This window comes from Syngnathus scovelli, chromosome 14 (assembly GCF_024217435.2).
Source record: "Syngnathus scovelli strain Florida chromosome 14, RoL_Ssco_1.2, whole genome shotgun sequence".
Taxonomy (NCBI): Eukaryota; Metazoa; Chordata; class Actinopteri; order Syngnathiformes; family Syngnathidae; genus Syngnathus; species Syngnathus scovelli.
Genome location: NC_090860.1, coordinates 6215001 through 6222500, shown reverse-complemented (window position 1 = coordinate 6222500; position 7500 = coordinate 6215001). Strand labels below are relative to the sequence as shown.

General features: G+C 62.4%; 2 non-coding genes across 2 annotated transcripts; both read right to left on the bottom strand.

Moving 5' to 3' along the window:
* Positions 1-5459: 5459 nt before the first annotated feature.
* On the bottom strand, positions 5460-5578 carry LOC125981532 (5S ribosomal RNA). The gene has a single exon (XR_007486034.1). It is a non-coding gene; the product is annotated as a 5S ribosomal RNA (ribosomal RNA).
* Positions 5579-6213: 635 nt separating this feature from the next.
* On the bottom strand, positions 6214-6332 carry LOC125981598 (5S ribosomal RNA). The gene has a single exon (XR_007486086.1). It is a non-coding gene; the product is annotated as a 5S ribosomal RNA (ribosomal RNA).
* Between the last annotated feature and the right edge of the window lie 1168 nt (positions 6333-7500).

Sequence of the window (7500 nt, the reverse complement as noted above, 5' to 3'; positions counted from 1 at the left end):
TCCGGGAGGCCGTGCGCACGAGCCAAGTGGACGAAAATAGCCCCCGCCGAGCGGATCGGCTGTTTATAAGCACCGCGGAGGTGGTCGCGGCGCCTCATTCGACTTCCAGCGGCCGGCGAGCCCGCGCACCCGCCCGGCACATCCGGGAGGCCGTGCGCACGAGCCAAGTGGCCGAAAATAGCCCCCGCCGAGCGGATCGGCTGTTTATAAGCACCGCGGAGGTGGTCGCGGCGCCTCATTCGACTTCCAGCGGCCGGCGAGCTCGCGCACCCGCCCGGCACATCCGGGAGGCCGTGCGCACGAGCCAAGTGGACGAAAATAGCCCCCGCCGAGCGGATCGGCTGTTTATAAGCACCGCGGAGGTGGTCGCGGCGCCTCATTCGACTTCCAGCGGCCGGCGAGCCCGCGCACCCGCCCGGCACATCCGGGAGGCCGTGCGCACGAGCCAAGTGGCCGAAAATAGCCCCCGCCGAGCGGATCGGCTGTTTATAAGCACCGCGGAGGTGGTCGCGGCGCCTCATTCGACTTCCAGCGGCCGGCGAGCTCGCGCACCCGCCCGGCACATCCGGGAGGCCGTGCGCACGAGCCAAGTGGCCGAAAATAGCCCCCGCCGAGCGGATCGGCTGTTTATAAGCACCGCGGAGGTGGTCGCGGCGCCTCATTCGACTTCCAGCGGCCGGCGAGCTCGCGCACCCGCCCGGCACATCCGGGAGGCCGTGCGCACGAGCCAAGTGGCCGAAAATAGCCCCCGCCGAGCGGATCGGCTGTTTATAAGCACCGCGGAGGTGGTCGCGGCGCCTCATTCGACTTCCAGCGGCCGGCGAGCTCGCGCACCCGCCCGGCACATCCGGGAGGCCGTGCGCACGAGCCAAGTGGCCGAAAATAGCCCCCGCCGAGCGGATCGGCGGTTTATAAGCACCGCGGAGGTGGTCGCGGCGCCTCATTCGACTTCCAGCGGCCGGCGAGCTCGCGCACCCGCCCGGCACATCCGGGAGGCCGTGCGCACGAGCCAAGTGGCCGAAAATAGCCCCCGCCGAATGGATCGGCTGTTTATAAGCACCGCAGAGGTGGTCGCGGCGCCTCATTCGACTTCCGGCGGGCGGCGAGCTCGCGCACCCGCCCGGCACATCCGGGAGGCCGTGCGCACGAGCCAAGTGGCCGAAAATAGCCCCCGCCGAGCGGATCGGCGGTTTATAAGCACCGCGGAGGTGGTCGCGGCGCCTCATTCGACTTCAAGCGGCCGGCGAGCTCGCGCACCCGCCCGGCACATCCGGGAGGCCGTGCGCACGAGCCAAGTGGCCGAAAATAGCCCCCGCCGAGCGGATCGGCTGTTTATAAGCACCGCGGAGGTGGTCGCGGCGCCTCATTCGACTTCCAGCGGCCGGCGAGCCCGCGCACCCGCCCGGCACATCCGGGAGGCCGTGCACACGAGCCAAGTGGCCGAAAATAGCCCCCGCCGAGCGGATCGGCTGTTTATAAGCACCGCGGAGGTGGTCGCGGCGCCTCATTCGACTTCCAGCGGCCCGCGAGCTCGCGCACCCGCCCGGCACATCCGGGAGGCCGTGCGCACGAGCCAAGTGGCCGAAAATAGCCCGCGCCGAGCGGATCGGCTGTTTATAAGCACCGCGGAGGTGGTCGCGGCGCCTCATTCGACTTCCAGCTGCCGGCGAGCCCGCGCACCCGCCTGGCACATCCGGGAGGCCGTGCGCACGAGCCAAGTGGCCGAAAATAGCCCCCGCCGAGCGGATCGGCTGTTTATAAGCACCCCGGGGGTGGTCGCGGCGCCTCATTCGACTTCCAGCGGCCGGCGAGCTCGCGCACCCGCCCGGCACATCCGGGAGGCCGTGCGCACGAGCCAAGTGGACGAAAATAGCCCCCGCCGAGCGGATCGGCTGTTTATAAGCACCGCGGAGGTGGTCGCGGCGCCTCATTCGACTTCCAGCGGCCGGCGAGCCCGCGCACCCGCCCGGCACATCCGGGAGGCCGTGCGCACGAGCCAAGTGGCCGAAAATAGCCCCCGCCGAGCGGATCGGCTGTTTATAAGCACCGCGGAGGTGGTCGCGGCGCCTCATTCGACTTCCAGCGGCCGGCGAGCTCGCGCACCTTCCCGGCACATCCGGGAGGCCGTGCGCACGAGCCAAGTGGACGAAAATAGCCCCCGCCGAGCGGATCGGCTGTTTATAAGCACCGCGGAGGTGGTCGCGGCGCCTCATTCGACTTCCAGCTGCCGGCGAGCTCGCGCACCCGCCCGGCACATCCGGGAGGCCGTGCGCACGAGCCAAGTGGCCGAAAATAGCCCCCGCCGAGCGGATCGGCTCTTTATAAGCACCGCGGAGGTGGTCGCGGCGCCTCATTCGACTTCCAGCGGCCGGCGAGCTCGCGCACCCGCCCGGCACATCCGGGAGGCCGTGCGCACGAGCCAAGTGGACGAAAATAGCCCCCGCCGAGCGGATCGGCTGTTTATAAGCACCGCGGAGGTGGTCGCGGCGCCTCATTCAACTTCCAGCGGCCGGCGAGCTCGCGCACCCACCCGGCACATCCGGGAGGCCGTGCGCACGAGCCAAGTGGCCGAAAACAGCCCGCGCCGAGCGGATCGGCTGTTTATAAGCACCGCGGAGGTGGTCGCGGCGCCTCATTCGACTTCAAGCGGCCGGCGCGCTCGCGCACCCGCCCGGCACATCCGGGAGGCCGTGCGCACGAGCCAAGTGGCCGAAAATAGCCCCCGCCGAGCGGATCGGCTGTTTATAAGCACCGCGGAGGTGGTCGCGGCGCCTCATTCGACTTCCAGCGGCCGGCGAGCTCGCGCACCGGCCCGGCACATCCGGGAGGCCGTGCGCACGAGCCAAGTGGCCGAAAATAGCCCCCGCCGAGCGGATCGGCTGTTTATAAGCACCGCGGAGGTGGTCGCGGCGCCTCATTCGACTTCCAGCGGCCGGCGAGCTCGCGCACCCGCCCGGCACATCCGGGAGGCCGTGCGCACGAGCCAAGTGGCCGAAAATAGCCCCCGCCGAGCGGATCGGCTGTTTATAAGCACCGCGGAGGTGGTCGCGGCGCCTCATTCGACTTCCAGCGGCCGGCGAGCTCGCGCACCCGCCCGGCACATCCGGGAGGCCGTGCGCACGAGCCAAGTGACCGAAAATAGCCCCCGCCGAGCGGATCGGCTGTTTATAAGCACCCCGGAGGTGGTCGCGGCGCCTCATTCGACTTCCAGCGGCCGGCGAGCTCGCGCACCCGCCCGGCACATCCGGGAGGCCGTGCGCACGAGCCAAGTGGCCGAAAATAGCCCCCGCCGAGCGGATCGGCTGTTTATAAGCACCCCGGGGGTGGTCGCGGCGCCTCATTCGACTTCCAGCGGCCGGCGAGCCCGCGCACCCGCCCGGCACATCCGGGAGGCCGTGCGCACGAGCCAAATGGCCGAAAATAGCCCCCGCCGAGCGGATCGGCTGTTTATAAGCACCGCGGAGGTGGTCGCGGCGCCTCATTCGACTTCCAGCGGCCGGCGAGCTCGCGCACCCGCCCGGCACATCCGGGAGGCCGTGCGCACGAGCCAAGTGGCCGAAAATAGCCCCCGCCGAGCGGATCGGCTGTTTATAAGCACCGCGGAGGTGGTCGCGGCGCCTCATTCGACTTCCAGCGGCCGGCGAGCTCGCGCACCCGCCCGGCACATCCGGGAGGCCGTGCGCACGAGCCAAGTGGCCGAAAATAGCCCGCGCCGAGCGGATCGGCTGTTTATAAGCACCGCGGAGGTGGTCGCGGCGCCTCATTCGACTTCCAGCGGCCGGCGAGCTCGCGCACCCGCCCGGCACATCCGGGAGGCCGTGCGCACGAGCCAAGTGGCCGAAAATAGCCCCCGCCGAGCGGATCGGCTGTTTATAAGCACCGCGGAGGTGGTCGCGGCGCCTCATTCGACTTCCAGCGGCCGGCGAGCTCGCGCACCCGCCCGGCACATCCGGGAGGCCGTGCGCACGAGCCAAGTGGCCGAAAATAGCCCGCGCCGAGCGGATCGGCTGTTTATAAGCACCGCGGAGGTGGTCGCGGCGCCTCATTCGACTTCAAGCGGCCGGCGCGCTCGCGCACCCGCCCGGCACATCCGGGAGGCCGTGCGCACGAGCCAAGTGGCCGAAAATAGCCCCCGCCGAGCGGATCGGCTGTTTATAAGCACCGCGGAGGTGGTCGCGGCGCCTCATTCGACTTCCAGCGGCCGGCGAGCTCGCGCACCGGCCCGGCACATCCGGGAGGCCGTGCGCACGAGCCAAGTGGCCGAAAATAGCCCCCGCCGAGCGGATCGGCTGTTTATAAGCACCGCGGAGGTGGTCGCGGCGCCTCATTCGACTTCCAGCGGCCGGCGAGCTCGCGCACCCGCCCGGCACATCCGGGAGGCCGTGCGCACGAGCCAAGTGGCCGAAAATAGCCCCCGCCGAGCGGATCGGCTGTTTATAAGCACCGCGGAGGTGGTCGCGGCGCCTCATTCGACTTCCAGCGGCCGGCGAGCTCGCGCACCCGCCCGGCACATCCGGGAGGCCGTGCGCACGAGCCAAGTGGCCGAAAATAGCCCCCGCCGAGCGGATCGGCTGTTTATAAGCACCGCGGAGGTGGTCGCGGCGCCTCATTCGACTTCCGGCGGGCGGCGAGCTCGCGCACCCGCCCGGCACATCCGGGAGGCCGTGCGCACGAGCCAAGTGGCCGAAAATAGCCCCCGCCGAGCGGATCGGCGGTTTATAAGCACCGCGGAGGTGGTCGCGGCGCCTCATTCGACTTCCAGCGGGCCGCGCACTCGCGCACGCCGCCCGGTTCAAATTTTCTAAGTGCAACGCACAATGAGATGCATGAGAAACGGCCTTGGTTACCATCACATTTGAAGCGATGAATACGAAGTTAAATTTTATGACTCGGTGTATAAGTCGAGGTCGATTTTTTTCGGTCGATTTTGGATCGAAAATGGTCGACCAATACACCGGCAAATACGGTATATATACTTATTATAAATGTAGTATTTATTTATATAGATTTATTGTTTATTTATATATATAAAGGCAGGTCCGCAAAAATATTTCTGACGCGTAGCCGGTCCGTGGCGCAAGAAAGGTTGGGGACCACTAGTCTAAAAGAATCTGGCCGTAACTGGAATAGGGTTCTACGCGAATGCCCAACGGAAAAGTGAAGTGCACAAAACCTGCATTTGGCTGTATCAAAATAAATGTCATGAAAAAGGTAAAAACACTACATGGAAGCGCAATGTGTTGTGCTGGGTTCTTTTACAAGTAAAGACTGCTGCTTTGAGTTCACAGGGAGCCATGCTCTTTATTCACTGTACATAGAGGTTTTTAACTCGTGTTGTAGTTTCAGTGTCGGAGTTCAAACTAGGCTTGCAGTTTCCGAATGCCATTCTTGATGGGTGCTGTAAAAAGTTCTTGGCTTAAACGATTGAAGTGCACATAAGAAAAAAAAAAAAAAAAAAAAGCTTACGGTAACTGGTATTCCCAGGCGGTCTCCCATCCAAGTACTAACCAGGCCCGACCCTGCTTAGCCTCCGAGATCGGACGAGATCGGGCGCTCTCAGGGTAGTATGGCCGTAAGCCGTGAGACCGCTCAGAATTTTTCATTTTATAGACACAATCGCCCCTGAAACCATGCCAAGCAGCGGCGGGACTTGATGGCTGTGGTAAAAGTTTCCTTTCACAATTGACGTGGGAAAAAAAAAAAAAAAAAAAAGGCTTTCAGCACCTGGTATTCCCGGACGGTCACCCTTCACTTTTGTTTTTTTTTTTGTTTTTTTTACAACCAGGGCCGAAACAGTCTTTCTTCCAAGGCTTTTGGTGTTTTCTGGAAACATGGCTATCATGAAAAGTTATTGACAGCTTTTTATGCGGTAGCACGAATTTGCCGTTGCGACCTGCATTTTGCTGAATCAAAATAAATGCCTTGAAAAGTTTAAAAACACTTCATGGAAGTGTTGTGTTGGGTTCTTTTACAACTCAAGCCTGCTGCTTTGAGTTCACAGGGAGCCATGCTCACTGTACATAGTCTGCTCTCTAGCGGTAAAAAATTTAACTACAATGCTGTGGATGTCACCACATAATATAGCTTTCAAACTCGTGTTATAGTTTCAATGTCGGAGTTTAAATTAGGCTTGCTGTTTCCGGATGCCATTCGTGATGGGTGTTGTAAAAAATAGCTTCTTAAACGATTGAAGTGCACATAAGAAAAAGAAAAAGCTTACAGCACCTGGTATTCCCAGGCGGTCTCCCATCCAAGTACTAACCAGGCCCGACCCTGCTTAGCTTCCGAGATCGGACGAGATCGGGCGTTCTCAGGGTAGTATGGCCGTAAGCCGTGAGGTGACCCAACATTTTGCATTTTATAGACACAATCGCCCCTGAAACTAGCGAGCGAGCCAATGAAGCCTTCAAAACTGCTTCGGCACATGGAGACCAAGCATCCTGCATTAAAAGACAAACCTTAACCACTTCGGGTTTCATTGTCTCCGATTACGCCTGGATGGGACCGGCTCGTTTCTGAGAAACAAGCTCGGTGCTCCCAATAATTCAACGTAATGGTGACTTTTATTTTTATGTGGTTTATATTTGTTTTTATGCCAGTCGTATCATTTTATTTAATCGTATTTACCGTATTTGCCGGTGTACAGGTCGACTCGGTGTATAAGTCGACCCCCTAAAATTCGACGGAAATTTACGATTTTATGATATATCCTTTGTATAAGTCGAGCTCAATTGTTGCATTATATTAAACTTCAAAATTCAATATGCGAAATTTATTGACGAAATGTGTTCAAATTCTGGGAGGCCGTGCGCATGCTGCTGTTTATAAGCACCGCGGAGGAGATCGCGGCCGGCGAGCTCGCGCACGCCGCCCGGCACCAACGGGAGGCCGGAAATAGCTCCAAGCGGGGGTGGTCGCGGCGCCTCATTCGACTTCCAGCGGCCGGCGAGCTCGCGCACCCGCCCGGCACATCCGGGAGGCCGTGCGCACGAGCCAAGTGGACGAAAATAGCCCCCGCCGAGGGATCGGCTGTTTATAAGCACCGCGGAGGTGGTCGCGGCGCCTCATTCGACTTCCAGCGGCCGGCGAGCCCGCGCACCCGCCCGGCACATCCGGGAGGCCGTGCGCACGAGCCAAGTGGCCGAAAATAGCCCCCGCCGAGCGGATCGGCTGTTTATAAGCACCGCGGAGGTGGTCGCGGCGCCTCATTCGACTTCCAGCGGCCGGCGAGCTCGCGCACCCGCCCGGCACATCCGGGAGGCCGTGCGCACGAGCCAAGTGGCCGAAAATAGCCCCCGCCGAGCGGATCGGCTGTTTATAAGCACCGCGGAGGTGGTCGCGGCGCCTCATTCGACTTCCAGCGGCCGGCGAGCTCGCGCACCCGCCCGGCACATCCGGGAGGCCGTGCGCACGAGCCAAGTGGCCGAAAATAGCCCCCGCCGAGCGGATCGGCTGTTTATAAGCACCGCGGAGGTGGTCGCGGCGCCTCATTCGACTTCC